Source organism: Somniosus microcephalus, chromosome 9 (assembly GCF_052327205.1).
Source record: "Somniosus microcephalus isolate GS21.2 chromosome 9, FLI_Smic_1.0, whole genome shotgun sequence".
Lineage (NCBI taxonomy): Eukaryota > Metazoa > Chordata > Chondrichthyes > Squaliformes > Somniosidae > Somniosus > Somniosus microcephalus.
This window is the reverse complement of record NC_140995.1, coordinates 53,736,996-53,759,437: the sequence shown is the minus strand read 5'-3', so window position 1 is coordinate 53,759,437 and position 22,442 is coordinate 53,736,996.

Sequence of the window (22,442 nt, the reverse complement as noted above, 5' to 3'; positions counted from 1 at the left end):
ATCTGTGGTACAAATAAAGGCCTAGAAATTCAGTATCGCCATGTTTGGGGCGCTGCAGCCGGGCGATCACTAAATTTAGCGACCGGCGCAACTTAGCGCAATCTTCGCCGAAATTGAGTTGCATCGCCCCAAGAGGTTGCTGCTGCGCTAAAGCAGGCGGTGCACGACTATCATAAGGCGCTAAGCCGGTGAGTCGGGGCGCTACCACTGAGGGCGGGCGCAGCGCAGGTGCGGCGAGTTGCTGATTGAAGGCAGACACGCTGGCGCCGGTCAGCTCTTAAAGGGGGAGGGTCGATTTGTTTTGCTGCGACGCCCTGCACACTGCAGCCCTGAATCAAGACCTGAACATAGCTGCTTCACCAGTTCAACGCCCAGGACTATGGAGAAGGCTAGGGAGCGAGCGCAGCGCTTCAGCGAGAGTGCCCTGAAGCTACTGGTTGGCGCAGTGGAGCGACCTGTCCTCTTCCCTGATAGTGGCAGGAGGCCGTTGCCCAGCGAGTATAGAAAAGCCTGGAGGGAGGTGGCAAACAGGGTGACCTCCAACAGCATGGTTGCCAGGACTCCTGTGCAATGCAGAAAAAAGTTCAACGACCTCACTCGGGTTGTCAGGATGAGTACGCTTTCCAGTATCCTCTTCATCCCTGCATGTGCACCTCACTTTATGGCCAAAGGGACCTGAAAGCCCCAATGCCCAGCCCTCATCCAACAGCTATGGGACTCTCATGAAAATCACTTGCACATTCAGCACTTTACACACTGTCAGGGCTATTCCACCATGGGAGGTAGTGCAGGCAAGATGAGGGCTTGACACTGTCAGGGCTATTCCATCATGGGAGGCAGTGCAGGTAAGATGAGGGCTTGACACTGTCAGGGCTATTCCACCATGGGAGGCAGTGCAGACAAGATGAGGGCTTGACACTGTCAGGGCTATTCCATCATGGGAGGCAGTGCAGGTAAGATGAGGGCTTGACACTGTCAGGGCTATTCCACCATGGGAGGCAGTGCAGACAAGAGCAGGGCTTGACACTGTCAGGGCTATTCCACCATGGGAGGCCGTGCAGGCAAGATGAGGGCTTGACACTGTCAGGGCTATTCCACCATGGGAGGCAGTGCAGGCACGATCAGGGCTTGACACTGTCAGGGGTATTCCACCATGGGAGGCAGTGCAGGCAAGATCAGGGCTTGACACTGTCAGGGCTATTCCACCATGGGAGGCAGTGCAGGCAAGATCAGGGCTTGACACTGTACTTAGAGTCCGTCCTTTCTCTTGCAGGGCAAGCTGGCCCACAATCGCAGGCAGCAGCGACGGACCGGGGGAGGCCGTCCTGACCTTAAAGAGCTCAGCACCCTGGAGCAGCGAGTGGAGCAGATTATGGGAGGCCGGCTGATTGGCCCCGTCGCCACTGGAGATGCCGACCCCATTCTGGACAGCAATGGTAAGGTCATCACCTTTTGGACCTCTCTCTTTCCACTTGTGCCTCACACCAGCATCCTTTGCCACTCTCGAACCAATGCAGTGCATAGCAGCACTCATGCTTCCCTCGCTGCCACCCTGTCCTCACTCTAAAGCAACTCTTGTGCCTCCCTGCTTTCAGATGCTGATTCGCCAGGTGAGGAGGCGGGCCCTCAAGCTGGCAGTGTGTCTGATTCAGAATTCGAGGAGGAGGAAGAGGAAGCCGGCCCATTAGTGCCACCCTCAGCCGACGCAGCCCATGGCCATGATGGGGACACGTCTTCCTTGGAGGGGAGCAGGGGGCAAGGGTCTGATGAGGGTGATGCTTCGGGGCCCAGCGGGCTGCAGCAACGTGGGAGGGGTGGGGAAGCTTGGCGGCCTTCTCCCCGGAGGGTGAATGCGGCCTCCAGTCCTGCTACGGTGAGCGCAGAGGAGGTGCGGCTCCTTGGTGAAATGGGCGCCCAGGCTGAGCGCAGGCACACTGAGCTCATGGCTGCAGTGGCAAGGATGCCTGACTCCATAGAGTCACTGGCAAGGAGTGTTCAGGAATTCGGGGCAGCACAGGCGGCTTCCAGCCAAGTGCTCAGTCGTGCAGTGCATTCACTGGCTGGTGTGATGCAGACACAGACCAGGGCCACATGGGCACTAACTGCTGCCACCCTCGCTGGATCGGCCAGGCATTGACGGGGCCCTCGCCGCGCCGCAGCAGCCCAGCAGTCTGTGCTTCAGCAGATTGCTGCGCATGCTTCAGTGCTGGCCCGTGCGAGTGCCAGTGTCTCGGCCAACCAGGGAGTGCCTGTGCTCTGTCAGGTTGGCAGCATTCCTGCAGCCAACACTGTCACTCCTCCACTGCAGCTGCCACCACCCATTGGACAGGCTGCTGCCACCCAAGCAGAGTTGGAGCGGTCAGAAGCCGGGCCCTCCAGGCACAGAGCTGGTCCAGGCCATCCCCCAAGGGCATCTGCCGTCTCACCATCTGACCCTCAGCAGCCTTCCCCCAGCCTTGCTGCAGCCACTGGGGTCCCATTGAGGAGGAGCTGCAGGGCAGGAAGGGGCCAATTGCAGAAGCGAGGTGGATCACCCTCGCAGGTGAAAAAGTAGAAGGTGTGGCAAAATGTTTTTTTTATATGAAGGCCGAGAATGTTGTGTTTGTTTTTTATATGAAGCGGAACCATTGCTTGAGCACGCCAATTGTGTGCTCAATGATGTTCCTGGTAGCTTGATGGCTGTCATTGTATCGTTCTTCAGCAGGGGTGCTGGGCGCACGGAGTGGCGTCATCAGCCAGGTGCACAAAGGATAGCCCTTGTCCCCGAGAAGCCAGCCTCCTGGGTGAGCCAGGGCTTCGAAAACGTCTGCCACAGAAGTCTGGCGCAGGATGTAGGCATCGTGGCTGCTGCCTGGAAAGCGGGCATTGACAGCTAGTATGAGCTGCCTGTGGTCACACACCAACTGGACTTTGAGCGAATGGTAGCCCTTCCGGTTGCGGTAATCCTCGGCATTCTGTAGAGGTGCCCGCAAAGCCACATGCATGCAGTCAATGGCGCCCTGGACCATAGGGCAGCCCGCTATTCTTGCAAATCCCATTGCACGCTCTTGCTGCTTGTCCAGGGTCATGGGGAAGGAGATGTACTGACGTCTCCTTCTGAAGAGGGCATTCGTCACCTGGTGGATGCAGCAATGTACCGTGAACTGGGAGATATTGGCAATGTCCCCAGTAGTGGATTGGAAGGAGCCGGTGGCATAGAAGTTGAGAGCCACTGCCACCTTCACTGCCACAGACAGAGACGTCCTGCTCCTCAGCTGTGGCTGCAGATCTCTCTGAAGCAGGTGGCAGATCTCTGTGACCACCTCCCTTCTGAATCGCAGCCTCCGAACACACTGCTTCTCAGACATGTTCAGATATGAGAACTGCTGGCGGTATACCCTGGGTGGGTAAGGCCTCCTGTGCCGACGCCTGTTGGCCTTTCTTCGTTTGGCCATGACTGGCACTCTCTCTCGGCGTCTCTGAGCCCTTTGAATGCAATGCAGAAAGCCAACGTTTCCACCTATTGCAGCCCCCATTATATGTGGCGACTCAAGGCTATGGCACTGAAAGTTAAATCCAACTGCAAAGCTCTGGCCTGAAGCCACAAGTACCTGTGCGAGCGCTGAGTCAAAGCAGAAAGCTCTCTCCCTTTGTCTCTCTCCAAATATCTCTCTCTCACACAGGAGTGGAACAAAATGGCTGCCACAAAGAATGGAGGAAGAGTCCCCTTTAAATAGCGCCCCCCCGCGCCCCGCAGCGACTGGGAACCGTTCCACTCAACCAGTCGCTGGGGGCGCCAGGCGCATAGAAGGGGGGCACCACTGAAGTTCCGGTTTGGGGCGCATCAAGGGCGTTGCACCATGAAATGACATCAGGATCTGCGTGCACAGCTGAGCCGGCGCTACGGTTTTGCGCCGCCGCTAAATCTTGACTGAAGTTCACGAGAGGCGCAGATTGCGCCGCGCCCGGGCGCTAGCCGCTTCGCGCCCCACTTCTCCTCCTCCTAAGGCGCTAGCGGCTGGTGCTAACAACTGAATTTCTAGGCCAAAGTCTCTAAATTTAACTTATGACTTCCTCTTTCATAGATAAATCACATAAAGTGCCTTCTCTCTAACACATCTACTAGCATAACATGCTTTTTAATAGGCCCCAAAGACAACATGATATGGGAGGTGTAATGCAACTCTTTGAGTTCAGTACTTGTAAATGTCAGCTTTGGCTCAATGGTAGCACCTTTGTCTCTGATTTAGAAGGTTTTGGGTTGAAGTTACACTCCAGAGACTTGAGCACATAATCTCGGCTGACTTTTCAGCTGACACTATTGACAGTGCTATACTGTCAGAGGTGCCGTTTTTCAGATGATCGTTAAACTCTCTCAGGTGGACATAAAAGATCTCATGGCAGTATTTCGAAGCAGAGCAGGGGAGTTCTCCTTGGTATCATGGCCAATATTCATCCCTCAACCAACATCACCATTACTTCATTGCTGTTTATGGGACCTTGCTGTACGCAAATTGGCTGCCGCAATTCCCTGCAACAGTGACTACACTTCAAAAGTACTTCATTGGCTGTAAAACGCTTTGAAACATCCTGATGTCATGAAAGGCTCTATATGAAAGTAAGTTCCTTCTTTTACTGAAACTGTTGTATGCTTGTCTAATTCTGTCTGTCCTCCGAAGGGCAATAAGCTGGCTATTATGAAATAATAATTCCATCAAATGACTCAGTGAAGATTTGAAGTGACAGAACTAATCGTAACTGTGGCTTAATGGATTCTAGCAACAGACAGCCCTGCAAACACAGATCTACAACCACAGGGTCTTGAAGTGACTGTATTGATCATTGAAAAAGTCAGCCAAACCAGTAACTTGTTGCTGCATAAAAGATTAAAGTATCTTTAAAAAAACACACAAACAAGTCTAGGTGTCTCTTTATTTGCTTCACCTTTCAGGCGAACCCTCTTCACCTCAGTGCTCTACTATGCTTAAGATGAATTAGTTGTTGGGCAGGATTTTCAGTGGGCCGTGGAGGCGGGATTGGAGGCGTGCGGGTGGTTAAAATTGCAAAAACTGGCGGGCAGACCCGACCCCGATGACATCCCGCCTCCATGCAATTTTCAAAAATTCGTGTCTAATGGTCCCGACTCTGTCCCGCCTCCAACTGGCGGGATAGGCCGTTAAGGCCCTTAACAAGCTCTAAATTGGCTCTATAATGCCATTTTGAATGGCCATTGCGATTTTAACCCTTTCCCCATGTGAAACACGCCTGGTGGGAAACACGACGGTGAAACCTGGCGGGAGCACAATTGGATTGCTGACTATCAGCTGCAGGTCAACCATTAAAGAGGAGATTGTAACGTTCGTGTGTAATTGAGACACGGACTGCAGGAGTTGGTTATAACAGGTGTTTACTGAATGGAGACGAAACTGGAACTACTAAACAAAGTTACTACACAGGCTTATATACCGGGGTGGTCACTACTGGTACTGCAGTATACAGGGGCTGCAGAATATAGTTCCTTCTTCAAAGTACATACACTACAATTCCTCCCCTTTTAGCTAAACAGTACATAACATTTGATTAATAATTAAATAACATATTTACAATTACAGTTGCTATATACATTAGCTGAAGTTAAGCAATTATAAATTCAGTCTTTGAGGAGGCTTCCTGATTCTGTCCGGATAACGCCTCTTTGGGGTTTCAGGTTCTTCTCGCAAAGTTGATTCGGGATCAACGTCGTTGTTTGGTTCGTCTGCTTCCAATATCACCGATTCTGAGGTAGATGCAATTGGTACTTCGGTTTCATCACCAGGTGTATCGGGTCGTGGTGTGGATTTGATGTTTTCCAGTGACTCTAGAATCTGGTCAGCATGGCGTCTTACAATGCTCTCTCCAACGTCCACGGTATACATTAGAGGTCCTTGCCGTGTACAGATCGTTCCTGGCTGCCATTTCTCTGTGCGGTAGTCCCGGGCCAAAACTGGTTGACCTATCTTAAAACTCCTGGTTGGCCTTTCATTCATATTCTGAAACTGCCTGCTCTCCACATCTCTTCTGATGTTTGGCTTAACCAAATCCAAGCGGCATCTTAGTCTTCGATTGAAGAACATCATGGCTGGAGTTTGGTTGGTAACCGCATGTGTCGCATTCCGGTAGGCAAACAAGAAGTTATCCATCTTGTGTTGTAGGGGTATGTCTTCATTACACATTGCCTTGATAGCCTTCTTGAATGTTTGAACGAACCTCTCAGCCAATCCATTGGTGGCTGGATGATATGGGGCGGATGTGTAATGCTTAACACCATTGTTCTTTAAGAACCTCCGAAACGCTTCAGACACAAACTGTGGTCCATTGTCGGAGCAAATCTGTTCAGGCAGCCCATTTCTGGCGAATATGGTTCGTAAGACTGTGATGGTTTTTTCTGTGGTGGGTGAGGACATTTTTATTACCTCTGGCCACTTTGAATGTGCATCCACTGCAATTAAAAACATCGAGTCCATAAATGGACCAGCAAAATCAATGTGTACCCTTTGCCATGGAGATGAGGGCCACTCCCATGGATGTAGAGGGGCTTGTGCTGGGGCGTTTTGGACCTTCTGGCATCCTGTACAGCTCTTGGTCATCTCTTCGATTTCTCTATCGATTCCCGGCCACCACACAAACGCCCTGGCTAAGTTCTTCATTTTTACCCCTCCCAGATGACCCTCATGAAGCTCATTGAGCACTCTATCCTTCAATTTGGGTGGAATTACTACTCTGGATCCACACATCAAGGTTCCTCGGCACTCTGACAGCTGTTCTCTTCTCGGCGAGAATGCTGGCAACAGTGGTTCACCATGTGCTGGCCATCCCTTCACTGTTAAATCATAGACCCTGGAGAGTGTCGGGTCATTTCGTGTTTCCTTTTCTATGTTTGCATTCGTCACAGGTAGACATTCGACTATGGTCGAGTTGAATATCTCCACAGGATCCACTGTAGGTGCTTCTTCCACCATCGGCAACGGTAGGCGCGACAATCCATCAGCATTCCCATGCTGTTTAGTTCCTTTGTACTCGATGTCATATTGGTGTGCCCCTAGGAAAAGGGACCACCTCTGTAGCCGTTGTGCTGTCATTATCAGGACGCCCTTCTTAGGGTTGAAAATGGAGACAAGAGGTTGATGATCAGTTAGTAGAGTAAATTTCTGTCCGTGCAGGTAGTGATTGAACTTCTTCACCCCCCACACCAGGCTGAGGGTCTCTCTGTCAATCTGGGCGTAGTTACGCTCGGCTGCAGTTAACGAGCGTGACACAAAAGCTATCGGCCTCTCTGAACCATCAAGGGATTTATGTGACAGTACCGCTCCAACGCCGTAGGGAGACGTAACACACGCCAGTCTTATCGGTAGTGATGGGTTGTAGTGAGCCAATACTTCTCTTGAAGGGATCAGGCCTTTACACTTCTGAAAGGCCCGCTTACATTCATCGCTCCATTTCCATGCTACTCCAATTTGTAGCAGGGCGTTCAGTGGGTGCAGAATTGTGGACAAATTCGGCAAAAACTTATGGTAGTAATTCACCAATCTGAGGAATGACCTCAGTTGCGACATATTTTCAGGCGCTGGAGCCTTAACTACCGCTTCAATTTTGTCAGGGGACTTATGTAACCCCTCTTCATCAATCACGTGGCCACAATACGATATTTGTTTCTTAAAAAACTCGCACTTGGGGCGATTGGCTCGTAGCCCATGTTCTCTTAGTCTAGTGAGCACCTGCTCTAGGTTGGCAAGGTGTTCACTGTCATTTTCACCTGTCACTAGGATGTCGTCCAAGTAACACTGAGTCCCCGGAATCCCTTGCAGGACTTGTTCCATCGCTCTTTGCCATATAGCCAGAGCTGATGCAACTCTGAATACCAGTCGATTATACTGGTAAAGACCTTTGTGAGTGTTTATCGTGAGATATTTCCTAGAGGATTCTTCAACCTCCATCTGCAAATATGCTTGTGCCAGGTCAATTTTTGTAAAACGTTTCCCTCCAGATAGTGAGGCGAAAATATCTTCTATCCTCGGAAGAGGATACTGTACTGTGTGAAGGACTGGGTTCACAGTCACCTTGAAGCCCCCACAGATGCGAACCTTCCTTGGCTCCTCAGACTTATTGTTTAACGTTTTCTTCATGACAGGAACGATGGGTGTCGCCCACTCGCTCCAGTCTACCTTAGTTAGCACGCCTGCATTCTCCAGCTCTGCCTCGACGGCTGGGCGAATTGCATACGGTACCGGTCTTGCTTTGAAAAACTTGGGAATTGCATTCTCTTCTATTTTTATCGAGGTGGTTACGCCTTTAAGAGTTCCCAGTTCTTGTTGAAATACCTCTTCAGCGTTAGCCAAGATTTTTGACAATCGTCCAGGTGTGACGTCGTCATCCTTTTTACCAGCCACCGTCAGTGCCTGAATGGAGTGCCAGTCTAAACTTATCTTTCTGATCCATTCACGTCCCAATAACGGTGGTCCACCATCTTGCAGTATGTACAGATACAATTTCTGTATTTCCTTGCCGTTGTATTCGACAGGCACCCTTATTTTCCCTCTGGGGTATACTTTCTGCCCCGTATATGTCTTCAAGACAATGGATGTGTCTTTCAAGGGTATGTGTGAGAATAGCCGCTCGTAGTCTCGTCGATTCATGACGGTCAGGGCTGATCCTGTATCCAATTCCATTTTGACTTGGGACCCTGCTATCGTGAGGGTGACCCAAATGGTTCGGTGATCCTCTTTTGTGATTACGTTGTGCAGTTTGAGACAGCTTAGTCTCTTGTTCCAGGATTCACTATCGCTGTTCTGGTCTTCGGAACTACTGTCCGTCATCTTTTGTACTTTCCTGTACTTTTCCTTAGTAGTCTTTTTGTTGTCGTTAGTCTTCTTCCCGGACCTGCAAACTCATGCAATGTGTCCCATCTTTCCGCATTGCCTGCATGTTTTGTCCTTGGACCAGCAGTCCTTCTGGTCATGGGTTGTTCTGCCGCAGCGATAACATTTTTCAAATCCCCATGTCATTTCATGGGTGCCGTATTCCTGTGGCTTTTGCTGTATTTCCGCAGCTCCCCTTGCTGCTGCTTCGTACGATACTGCCACACTGAAAGCCTTATCTAGCGTCAGCTCTTTCTCTGAGAGTAACCTCTTCTGGGTTCCTTCACTCAGGAGTCCACAGACAAATTTGTCCCGTAGGGTATCTGCCAGTCCTGCTCCAAACTGGCAGTGCTTTGATAGCTTGCGTAGTTCCGTAAGGTAATCAGCATTGCTCTCATCTTTATGCTGATTTCTCTTGTGGAATTTAAATCTTTCTGCTATCAGCAGCGGTGTAGGATTTAGGTGTTCCTGTAGGATATCAACAATTTCGTTAAAACTCTTCGCCATCGGTTTGACTGGAGTGATCAGGTTCTGCAATAGGCCGTACGTTCTTGCGCCCATTAAGTTTAGTAGTACCGATGCCTTTTTCTCATCGGCTACTTCATTTGCCTTGCAATATGCTTCGACTCTTTCCACATACGTGGTCCAGTCTTCTATTGCATTATCGAAGGCAGTGATATTGCCAGTCTTCGGCATCTTGGAGATCTAAGATGGCGCCTCCCGCGCTTTGCCTTCTTCCCCGATTGAACAAAATGGCGCCTCCCGCGCTTTGCCTTCTTCCCCGCTGGATTAAGATGGCGCCTCCCGCGCTTTCTGTCTTTTCCGCTGCTGCTAGCGCTGTTGCTGGCGTTTTTATGCCTTGATGGTGACGCCCTATGGTCTTTGCGCACTTCCCCCTTATCGAAGGCAGTGATATTGCCAGTCTTCAGCATCTTGGAGATCTAAGATGGCACCTCCCGCACTTTGTCTTCTTCCCCGATTGAACAAAATGGCGCCTCCCGCGCTTTGCCTTCTTCCCCGCTGGATTAAGATGGCGCCTCCCGCGCTTTCTGTCTTTTCCGCTGCTGCGAGCGCTGTTGCTGGCATTTTTATGCCTTGATGGCGACGCCCTATGGTCTTCGCGCACTTCCCCCCCGCTGCTGCCAACGCCGCTCTCCGCGGTCCCCATGGCAAACTGCAGCTCCTCGTGGCTTTCTGCGCTTCTAATTTCTTTTATTTTAATTACTGTTCCCGTCGTCAGAGCAGACCCTATGGGACACTTTCCTCCCTCTTCTCGGGTCTGTACGCTGCCCGGCTTCGTAGCACCGGCCGCGCCCTGTGTGCTCCACCCTCTCTCTCTCTCTCCTCTTCCCGACAACGCTGCTCGGCCCCGTTGAAAAGCCACCCGATCGAGCTCTAGCCCGCCGCAGCCCAGGAAGGATCAGTGTACTACCTGCCACCAGCCCGATTAGCTGGAACACCATAGACTGGATAACCAAGCCCAGCTTTCGACAGCCTCTCCTGCAAATCTTCGAATTCGATGAATCAGAGGGCGGTTGCCCACGGTCGACGCCCGTTTCTTCTGTTTGTTTTTCTTTTCTTTTTGGATTTCTTCCTTCTGGCCTCGACCTCTAACAACTTCGCTTCAGGGATGGATCCCCGTGAGGTGGTGCAGAACTGTAGGTAAGTTCGGATCTGTTCGTCGCCAGTGTAACATCCGTGTGTAATTGAGACACGGACTGCAGGAGTTGGTTATAACAGGTGTTTACTGAATGGAAACAAAACTGGAACTACTATACAAAGTTACTACACAGGCTTATATACCGGGGTGGTCACTACTGGTACTGCAGTATACAGGGGCTGCAGAATATAGTTCCTTCTTCAAAGTACATACACTACAGAGATTTGATCAGCCATCATTTGCAAGTGGCAGGACTTTGTAGTCTCAGGTCTGGGGGAACTTTTAGAAGGCATAACCACAGCTGTGGAAGTTTGGAGACTGACACCTATCTCCAGTGTGACCTCCTGGGAAACCCCTCTCGCCACTTTCACTGAGCACTTCCTCAACTGAGGCATCTACCAGAAGCATGGGAGCCATTTATTTCCTTCCCTTCTGGATATTAGATGAGGCCGAACAACAGCAGCAACAATAACAGCAGCTCCAACAGCAGCAGCAACAACAGGAGCGCCAGGCTGCTGTTCACCCACCTGAAGATGCACAGGCCAGAAGGGGCCAGTGCTTGGAAGCCCGTCGGCGCAGGAGATGCCCCCGAAACAGGGTCTACAGACATAGGGTCAGCTATCTCAACATGTCTGAGCAGCAGTGCGAAAGGCGGCGCCGACTTTCGCTAGAGGTAGTGGGTGGCATCTGCGCAATGCTGCAACAAGACCTGCAGGCCAGAGGACCAGGTGGACAACCCTTACCAGTGGCCATCAAAGTCACCAGCGCACTCAACTTTTTTGCCTCAGGCTCATTCCAGGGATCAGCAGCAGACATCAGCGGCATCTCCCAGGCGGCCGTACACACTTGCATCACACTGGTAACCGATGCCCTCATTGCCCTCGCGCACAATCACATCCATTTCACCAAGGATTGAGCAAATGTCACGGCGCGTATGGTTGGATTAGCTCATCTGGCAGGCTTTCCAAGTGTGCAGGGCATCGTTGATTGCACACATGTGGCCCTTAAGGCACCCCATCGCAATCCAGGTATTTTTGTCAATCGCAAGGGCTTCCACTCCCTTAATGTTCAGCTGGTGTGTGACCACAAGAAGGAAATTTTGCATGTTTGTGCCAAGTACCCTGGCAGTTGCCATGACTCCTTCATACTGTGCCAGTCTACTGTGCCTCCGCTATTCAGTCCGCCAGACCAACTTAACGGATGGCTACTTGGAGACAAGGGCTATCCCCTGAGGACGTGGCTAATGATGCCGTTGAGGAGACCATCCAACGAAGCTGAGGAGAGCTGCAACTCCAGCCACATGTCCACTAGAGCCATAATCGAGCAAACCATCGGTTTGCTGAAGATGCGCTTCAGATGCCTGGATAGATCAGGTGGAGCCCTGCAGTACTCAGCAGCCAGGGTCTCCAGAATCGTCGTGGTTTGCTGTGCACTTCACAACATGGCACAGTGTCATGGCTTGCAGATTCCTGAGGACCAAGTGGCTCCTCACATATCCTCCTCAGATGAGGAGGAGGAGGAGGAGGAGGAGGAGAGCGAAAACGACCATCCTGCAGAGGCCCATCAACCAGCGGCAGCAGTATGCGAGAACATAGCTGCCCGGGATACAAGGAATGCACTCACCTTGGCCAGATTTGCTTAGCCTAGCCACTCAAGCACTTTTGCCTCGCATCTTCTTACCTGAGCATCGACAATGGCCACGAACCAGCTGATTCTTAGCAATTTGACCACCATACTGACAATTGCAAGTTATCCTAATCCCTCAATGTGGAAGTCGCATTTGTGAAATGACACACGCCACAACTACAACAGTAGCCATCAGATTTTTTATGTACATGATTCATATGATGGCTTTTACACATAAAACATCAAATTTCACCCACGTGACTACCCCTGTGACTATTTGTGCAGTATTTTTCTCTTACGCGTGCTCCTACGTGGTGCTTCCCTTGTGGCTTCAGCAGATCTGGAGGCCCCTTGCTCACTTTCTTGCTGCTCCTGTCTCGACACCTTTGGCGGGCATCCTCTTGGGTGGCAAACCTGTGAGGGCTCATCAGCAGTCTGCTGCTCCTGCAGCTGTGCAGGGGTTGAGACGCCTATCTCACTTGGGTGTGGACTCTGGTGGGGCTCTGACCGAGGGCTCTGCAGTGGCATGGAAGTGTGAGCGCTTGGAGAGGAGCCCCCACTTCCTTGATGTCTGCCACCAACTTCCCTCTCATGGGTCAGGTCCCAAGCAGTGCTTGCAAGTGGATTGAGAGCACCTTGCTGCACATCAGGGGGGCCATGGGGACCCGAATCTGCACTGGCAGTCCTACTCAGAGGGACTGCCATGAAGGTCTGGTTTCTCTGTTCAATAGCTGACCATCGCTCCTCCAGAGATGTCAGTCTATTCAGAACACTCACCATGTTTTCTGCACTCTGGCGACTTATCACCTCCATGGAGGTTGCCATCCTTTCCATGGTGATGCGTTCATGCGCCAATGACTCCACAAAGGCTCTGCTCATGTTCGCAATGGACTCCTCCATTCGCTCCACTCTCATAGCGACCCTGGAGACAAAACCTGCCAGAGACTCCTGCATCTGTTCCTGGAGTTCCAGCACCGCTGATCTTATGGATGGACCCAGAGGCAGAGGGTCGACATGCAGCTGAGCCGAGCTGGCAGAGTCCTGCGCCCTCCGACTAGGACTCTCCACTGCTGCCCCTGTCTCCACAATCTGCTGATGCTCACTTGTGAGCTGTGATACACCAGGTGACAACACTACTCTATGTCCCGAAGGTCCCACCGAGGTGTGAGTGTCTGCGCTGGTGCTGGGTGCGCTGAATTCTGCTGACGTTGCGCCCTCAGAGGTTGCAGCTTCCTCTGAGGAGTCTGGAGGCGCAGCCTGTTTCTCCTGGCTAGTGGGGACGGGTGCTTGCGATGGTCCTGTGGGGGAATAAAGGAAAGAGTCAGAGATGTGATGCCAAGGTTACATGCACATTGCATATTGCAGATGATCATTAGTCCATCTGTTCGAGCTTCCGAAACATTATCAGTGACTCATGCAATGTCAATGAGAGAGATGGAAAACTATTCTGTCACCAGCTTGGTGTGATGCACCCGTCTGTCCGTCCCCCACTTGCGCCTCATCCTCCACTCCTGCGAACTCCAGGACTACCTCCTCCCAGGGGGTGAGGTGGGCTACTGATGGTGGCCCTCCTCCTGTCCTCGCTCGTTCTCTTTTATTGTGAGCTCTCTTTTCCTGCAATGAGGGAGACAAGTGGAGGTTGAGTGAGAATGAAGGAGTGAGTGTAGAGAATCCATAGAATAGATGCTTAGAAGGAGACAAAGATGGAGGGAGGTGGCAAGACCAAGGGCCCTCCCTGTGTGTTGTCTGTTGTTTTCATAGCATCAGAGGTTTAGGGAGTGTGAGGGCTGCATAGTCAAATAGTTAGGTGAATGTGACCATGGAAAGAGAGGGAATGGGTAAGGGTGCATGGATGTCAGTGTCAAGTGGGATGTGGAGGAAGAGATTGCTAAAGCTGAGTGCTGGTGGGGAAAGACAATGGAGATCAGATTGAGAGTGATGGGAAATTCATACTCACTTTTCCAGTGCGCTGAAGGTCATGAAATCTCTTCCTGCACTGTATCCAGGTTCTGCAGGTAGACGATAAGGAGTTGACCTCCTCTGCCACTTGCTGCCACACAGCCTTTGTCTGCTGGGGAGGCTTCTTCCTCTCTGATGAAGGGAAGAGCACCTCCTTGTGAGCTCTTTCTCCCTCCACTAAAGCCTGCAGGGCAACGTCGTCGAACCTGGGAGCAGCCCTAGGTCTGTCGCTGGCCATTGTGACTCCAGGTTCCTCTAACAGTAAATGCCAAAAGGTTGGCAGCCTGCAGAAGAAGCAAGGCTTGTTGCAGACCTTAAATGCAGCAGCAATAATGACGTCATATTATGCGACTTCCTGACTGGAAATACTCATTTGCCATGGGTTCCCACACGCTGGAGCTCAATTGGGCAATTAAGTTAAAATTGCATCAATCTCCCACATTGAATTAGATTCGTGTGGATAACACGAAATGCGGATTACACGACACCAACCCGCACCTGAATGAAAATCCAGCCCGCTATCTCTACTATTTCTCTAATGATCCATCCACAATTTTGGATTTGCCTGTTTCATGGATACACACTTCTAAACATAGAAACATAGAAACATAGAAGATAGGAGCAGCAGTAGGCCATTCGGCCCCTCGAGCCTGCTCCGCCATTTAATGAGATCATGGCTGATCATCCAAATTCATTGCCCTGTCCCTGCTGCCTCCCCATATCCCTTGATCCCTTTAGTCTTAAGAAATATATCTAACTCCTTCTTGAATATATTTAATGAATTGGCCTCAACTGCCTTCTGTGGTAGAGAATTCCACAGGTTCACCACTCTCTGGGTGAACAAATTCCTCCTCATCTCTGTCCTAAATGGCCTACCCCTTATCTTTAGACTGTGACCCCTGGTTCTGGACTCTCCCGCCATCGGGAACATCCTTCCTGCATCTAGTCTGTCTAGTCCTGTTAGAATTTTATAAGTTTCAATGAGATCCCCTCTCATTCTTCTAAACTCCAGCAAATATAAGCCCAATCAACCCAATCTCTCCTCATACGTCATTCCTGCCATCCCAGGTATCAGTCTGGTGAATCTTCGCTGCACTCCCTCCATGGCAAGAACATCCTTCCTCAGATAAGGCGACCAAAACTGTACACAATACTCAAGGTGTGGTCTCACCAAGGCCCTGTAGAACTGCAGCAAGACATCCTTGCTCCTGTACTCGAATCCTCTCGCTATGAAGGCCAACATACCATTTGCCTTCTTAACCGCCTGCTGCACCTGCATGCTTACCTTCAGCGACTGGTGCACAAGGACACCCAGGTCTCGTTGCACTTCCCATTCTCCCAATCTATTGCCGTTCAGATAATAATCTGCCTTCCTGTTTTTGCCACCAACCTCGCATTTATCCACATTATACTGCATTTGCCATGCATCTGCCCAATCACCCAACCTGTCCAAATCATACTGGAGTTTCTCTGCATCCTCCTCACAGCACACACGCCCACCCAGCTTTGTGTCGTCTGCAAACTTGGAGATATTACATCTAGTTCCCTCGTCTAGATCATTAATATATATTGTGAATAGCTGGGGTCCTAGCACCGATCCCTGCGGTACCCAACTAGTCACTGCCTGCCACTTGGAAAAAGACCTGTTTATTCCAACTCTTTGCTTCCTGTCTGCCAACCAGTTCTCTATCCAAGTCAGTACCTTACCCCCAATCCCATGTGCTTTAACTTTACACGCTAATCTCTTATGCGGGACCTTATCGATAGCCTTCTAAAGTCCAAATACACCACATCCACTGGTTCTCCCTTATCTATTCTATGAGTTACATCCTCAAAAAATTCCAGTAGATTAGTCAAGCACGATTTACCTTTTGTAAATCCATGTTGACTTTGTCCGATCCTGTCACTGTTTTCCAAGTGCTCTGCTATTACATCTTTTATAATGGACACTAGCATTTTCCCCACTACCGATGTCAGGCTTACCGGTCTATAATTCACCATTTTCTCTCTACCTTTTTTGAATAGTGGGGTTACATTAGCTACCCTCCAATCCATGGGAACTGTTGCAGAGTCTATAGAATTTTGGAAGATGACCAGCAATGCATCTACTATTTCTAGGGCCACTTCATTAAGTAACCTAGGATATAGATTATCAGGCCCTGGGAATTTATCAGCCTTCAATCCCGTCAATTTCCCTACAAATACTGATTTCATTCAGTTCCTCCCTCTCATTAGACCCTATGTTCCCTGACATCTCTGGGAGGTTATTTGTGTCCTCCTTTGCAAGCCTATGAGATGATTGTGGTACTGCAATGGCGATATTGGCCACTAAATTAGACCACTGTGCTCCCTGCTCCTCCAGTGGCAAATTTACGCCAAAATTTGTTGAAAAAATTAGAATACGCTGCAGCGAGAATAGTGGCAGATCGGGAGCTGCCCAGCCAATGACCAAAGTAAAACTTGGGATGTGATGCCACTCAGGGCTGGAAGTGGTTAAAATAGATGCTTAAAGGCTGAACTGATGAGAAGAAACAAGCATAGATTCAAATTATAGAGAGCTGATTCGCCTTAAGGACTCTTTTTATATCTGTCTGGTTAGTCCATTAGATGGAACAGTGAAGCCCCCTCCCCATTGAGGTTGAATGAACAACACAGAAAGCGAAGGCTTTTAGTCTGAATTTGCTCAATGAGTCTGTAATCCCAGTGCTATTTCTGATTTACTGCTTGGATTTTGATAAGGTGTAAATGGACACGCTGTGATTACTAACGACCATATTCACAACAAATAGGATTAATTAATCCAATTACATCTAAAAAAGTTACATTCAGATGGTAGCTTAAGGCTAGGAACTGGCAACTTGATCCTGCCAGATAAATATAATTTCTGTTGCTTTTGCACTTTGCGCCAGTGACCCGAGACACTGTCAAAACTGCTACACTGAAGAATAGAAAAATAGCACAGTTCCTGTGATTGCACCAACATCATCTAGTTCACCTTCTACCATCCTGGTAGTCGCATGATACAACTATAATGGACTTGTTGACTAATTATAACAACCAATCTCTATCAATGGGCTGGATTTTGCCAGTCCTGGGGAGGCAGGTTTGGAGGCGGGACCGCCGGGAAAATGTCAAAATCTGGGGGCGGGTACCCATCCCGCCCCCAACCCGCCTCCATGCCATCTTCCCAGGAGGCGGGTAGCCGACCCGCGCCGGATCCCGTCCCCTGGAGGCGGGAAGGGGCTTACAGCCACTTAACTGCCTGTTAACAAGTAGTTAACAGGCAGTTAAGAGGATTATCCCCATTTTTCCAGCAGAGGCGCGGGCTTCCCAACGTCGGGAAACCCCACCAGGGTCACCGAGGCGAGCAGTGGGTCTGCGGGGGGCAAAAGTGCGCTGTGGAGGTAAGTGATGGGTGCAAGTGTGGAGAGGTAAGTATGTGAGGTGAGTGAAAAGAGAGAGAGAATGTTTACTTACCTTTGTTTCTTCCTGCAGGCTTCAACAGTTGGGGAACCAGAGCGTCCCGCATCTCACTGGCAGAGATGACAGAATGGCTGCTGCATGCAACAACGATCTCATTTCTGCTCACAAAAGAGGTTTGATGAGTCTTGAATTCAAGGACTCATCAAACAACAGAGAATGTCAGTGTTTGACAGCTTCACAGAAATTTATAACAGCTGAAACGTCATACGCTGACGTTCTCTGTAACCGGCTTCCCCTTAATTGGCCTGCTAAGCCCACTGGGCGGGCTTAACAAGGTCAATTAAGGGAAAATAGCTTGGGTTGAGCCACAAGTCGATGGAGGCAGGACTAAAATCCGACAAGCAGCAGTCCCGCCTCCAACGCACCCCCATTGACAAAGTCCAGCCCAATGAGTCTACAACAGACCCAGACATGGGGCGAGGAAAACCCCAGTGGTGGGAACTATAGGTCAAGTCACCTGTTCCACTGAAGCCTGATACATTTACCATACTTCATGTCTCAAATTACTCATATACTGTATCCCAAAATATTATTTTCTGAAACAAATCTTTCATTATTATTAAGAGCATGAGCTTGACTTTATTTTGCATTATCCGAGGTTCCACTGTCCTTCCTGGTCTGCAGAGAGCCTCAGACTTCTTCTTTGGCTGTCTTGCTGTTGCTGGCACCACGGGTGGGCAGTACAGCGCAGGCACGTTGCTCCCACCACAGCCTGGTACCACCCTCAGGCTGGGGGGTCCCAATGCTCCAATTCCAGTCACTGTTTGCCAGAATGAACGCAAATGGCAAGTAGCACTGTTTAGGTTTATGGATGGATGACTGCTGTGCCATGGGGCCCCTGGCAGCAGCCTCCTATTTGAGACCTGTAGGCCCGTGTGTTAATACAGCCTGATTTTTGGATGAGATATAAATGTTCCCTAGGATGCCTCTCCTGCTCTAGTTCAAATAGTGCTAGAAGATCTTTTACATCCACCTGAATAGGAAGATATGGCCTCAATTTAACATCTTATCTGAAGGATAGCATGTCAGGCAATGCAGTAGTGCCTCAGCATCACACTGAATTGTCAGCCCAGATTAGATGCCCAAGTCCCGGAGTGGGGCTCGAACACACAATACAGAGACGAGAGCGCTCCCACTGAGCTAAGCAAACACTTCAGCACATTAGCTAATTAATTTGAAATTAGCTTAGCAATAGAAAGCAGAAGTGATGATAAATGATGAAAGCCCTAACTGGGAGTTGATTTTAGGTACTCTTCAGTGTGTATTTTCTGATTGGGTGTAAGTTACACAGAATTACATAAAATTAACAGCACAGAAACAGGTCATTCGGTCCAACTCGTCTATGCTGCCATTTATGCTCCACACGAGCTTCCTCGCACCCCTCTTCATCTAACCCTATCAGCATATCCTTCGATTCCTTTCTCCCTCATGTGCTTATCTAGCTTCCCCTTAAATGCATCTATACTGTTGTGGTGCTATCTTTTGGATGAGACGTTAAACCAAGGCTCCTCCACCCTTTCGGTTAAATGTAAAAGATCCCATGGCACTATTTCGAAGAAGAGCAGGGGAGTTCTCCCTGGTGTCCTGGCCAATATTTATCCCTCAACCAACATCACTAAAACAGATTATCTGGCCATTTTCCCATTGATGTTTGTGGGAGCTTGCTGTGTGCAAACTGGCTGCTGCGTTTCCCATATTACAATAGTGACTACATTTCAAAAGTACTTCAGTGGCTGTAAAGCACTTTGGGATGTCCTGAGGTCTAGAAAAGCGCTATATAAATGCAAGTCTTTTTTTCTTACTTCTTACTTTTACTGGGTTTAACTTCAGGCAAGAGTTAATGAAGGATCAAAAAGCTTTTGCAACTTTCTTTGAGTCTGCCAAGAGCAGTCTGCAGCAACTGGCAGATATTGTGAAGCAGAGCACCTCTGACATCACTGCAGTCATGTGGGAGGGATTTATTTAGATACAGTGTGCCGCATGGTGAATGGTATTATCATGGTCATGTGTTGGGTGGCCTCAAGGCAGTGAGGGAACAAGTGCAGAATAACATTCTCTCATGAATAGTATGACTGGCGCCAGCGATGAGAGTCTGTTTATGCCAGATTGGACAAACTGGGAGATTGTTTTTAAAGCTCACTAATAGAAAGCTTTACCCACATCAGAGACACCCTGGGCATCCAGCTGGGGTGCCCAGACCCAGTGACATGCTAAAAGCAACTTGCATTTATATAGCGCCTCTAACATAGAAAAATGTGCCAATGTAATCAGACATAAATGGACACTGAGCCAGACAAGGAGATAGGAACATAGGAACAGGAGTAGGCCATTCAGCCCCTCGAGCCTGTTCCACCATTCAATGAGATCATGGCTGATCTGCGACCTAACCCCATATACCCACCTTTAGCCCGTAACTCTTAATACCCTTGGTTAACAAAAAGCTATCAATCTCCGATTTAAAATTAACAATTGATCTAACATCAATTGCCGTTTGCGGTAGAGAGTCCAAATTTCTACCACCCTTAGTGTGTAGAAGAGTTTCCTAATTTCATTCCTGAAAGCTCTGGCTGTAATTTTTAGACTATGCCCTCTAGTCCTAGAATCCCCAACCAGCGGAAATAGTTTCTCTCTATCTACCCTATCTTTTCCCCTTAATATCCTGAAAACTTCGATCAGATCACCCCTTAACCTTCTAAATTCTAGAGAATACAACCCTAATTTGTGTAATCTCTCCTGTAACTTAACGCTTGAAGTTCGGGTATCATTCTGGTACACTTACGCTGCATTCCCTCCAAGGTCAATATATCCTTCCTAAGGTGTGGTGCCCAGAACTGCTGACAGTACTCCAGGTGTGAGATATTAGGAGAGGTGATCAAAAGCTTGCTCAAAGAGCTGGGTTTAAGGAAGGCCTTAAAGGAAGAAAGGGCGGTGGCGAGGCAAAAGCATTTAGGCAGTGAATTTCAGAGTGTGGGGTCTCAACGACTAAAGGCATGGATGGCAATGATGGAGCGAAGGAAGTTGGAGATGTCCCAAATGCCAGTGTTGGAGGAACTGAGGGGGAACAATTTTTCCCCATTAGCGCCTCCAGTTAGCGCCAGAAGATGGCACTAATGAGGTGCTGGAGCATTATCACCCGGGTGAGGCAAATCCAGCGCCCCTGGTAACAGTTATCAGCGGGAGCCTCAACACCAGGTGGATCGTGACGTCAGTGGGTGTACAATGCTCACTGACCACCCGATCTGCGAAATTGATTGTCGCCACCTACCTTAGCACCTGGAGCAAAGAGCGACGAGGAGAGCTGGCATGAAGCAGCAGGAAACCAGCTCCAGGTACGTTATTTAAAGGGATCATCAGTAATGACTCACAGCTGTCAGGTTAGTGATGTTTCAGTGGTTTCTTGTCAGTTTCACATAGTCCAACAGTTTCAGTAATTTCAAGGTTATTTTGTATGAGGAGTGTTGTGGCAACTAAAAAGTAGCTACATTTATTCTTTAAAAAAATCAAACTGCTACACTTGGTTACATTAACAGGGGTTGTACCGGCAGTCAACCTCGCCCTCCAGGATCTACAGCAGAGGGAGCGGAGGCAGCAAGAAAGAATGGAAAATGCGCCCAGAAAGAGGAGGGCCATCAGGGCTCTCAACAGGAGGACTTACCCTCCGAGGGCATTCCAAGAGCACTTCTCCTAACTCCAATTAAGCAAGGAGCAGTGTATCAGAAGGCTCCACTTCAAGGAGGTAGTCACAGAACTCTGCCACCTCCTGCAACCAGACCTCCAGCCTCAGGTAAGGGTGACCACAGCTCTCACAGTGGCAGTCAAGGTTACCGTCGCCCTTAATTTCTTTGACAGCGGATCCTTCCAGTCTGCAACAGGAGACATAGCTAACATCTCGCAGTTCACAGAGGCTCTCTACAGTAGGAGAAGGGACTATATTTCCTTCCCCCTCACCAGAGAGAAGCAGGACGAGCATGCATGTGGCTTTGCCAGGATAGCAGGATTCCCCATGGTGCAGGGCACCATTGACTGCACTCACTTGGCTTTGCGGGTACCGCAAAGCAATCCTGAGATCTTCCATAACCGCAAAGGCTACCACTCACTTAATGAGCAGTTAGTGTGTGACCTCAGACAGCAAATCCTCAGTGTCAATGCCCGCTATCCTGGCAACAGCCATGATGCCTTCATCCTGTGCCAGTAGTCTTCCAGCCACCATGTCAAGTTCACGGCTGGCTGGTCAGAGACAAGGGCTATCCACTCTCCACCTGGCTCATGACTCCCCTTCTGCAACCCCAAAACTCCTGCCCAGCACTCATATAATGAGCCATGCTGCCACCGGGAACATCATTGAGCAGACCATCGGCTTGCTGAAGCATTGGTTCCGCTGCCTTGACCATTCAGGAGGAGCCCTCCAGTACTCGGCTGAGTGAGTGTCCCATTTTGTGGTGGTCTGCTGCATGCTCCACAAGTTGGCCATCATGAGGGCCCAGCTCTTGCCACCAGGGATTGCGGGACCACCTCAGGAGGACGAAGAGGGAGAGGAGGAGGACAAGGAGGAAGAGGAGGAACAGGCGCGAGGAGGAGGCAGCCACTCAATTGGCCTTCTGGAAGGGCAGCCCCTGATCGCCTCATCAGGCTGTGGTTCAAATGAATTAAACCCCAAATCCCCATTGCTCACCACATCCCCATCATTCCATCCCTGTTGCAGGCCATATCACAGCGCAAAGCTGAAATGAGACACACCACAAAAGAATCCAAAGTGAATTAATAAATTTATCAAAAATCAGTGAACACATATTTACAACAAAAATATTAACTATTCACGCTTGTGCAATCCCTTAGTACCT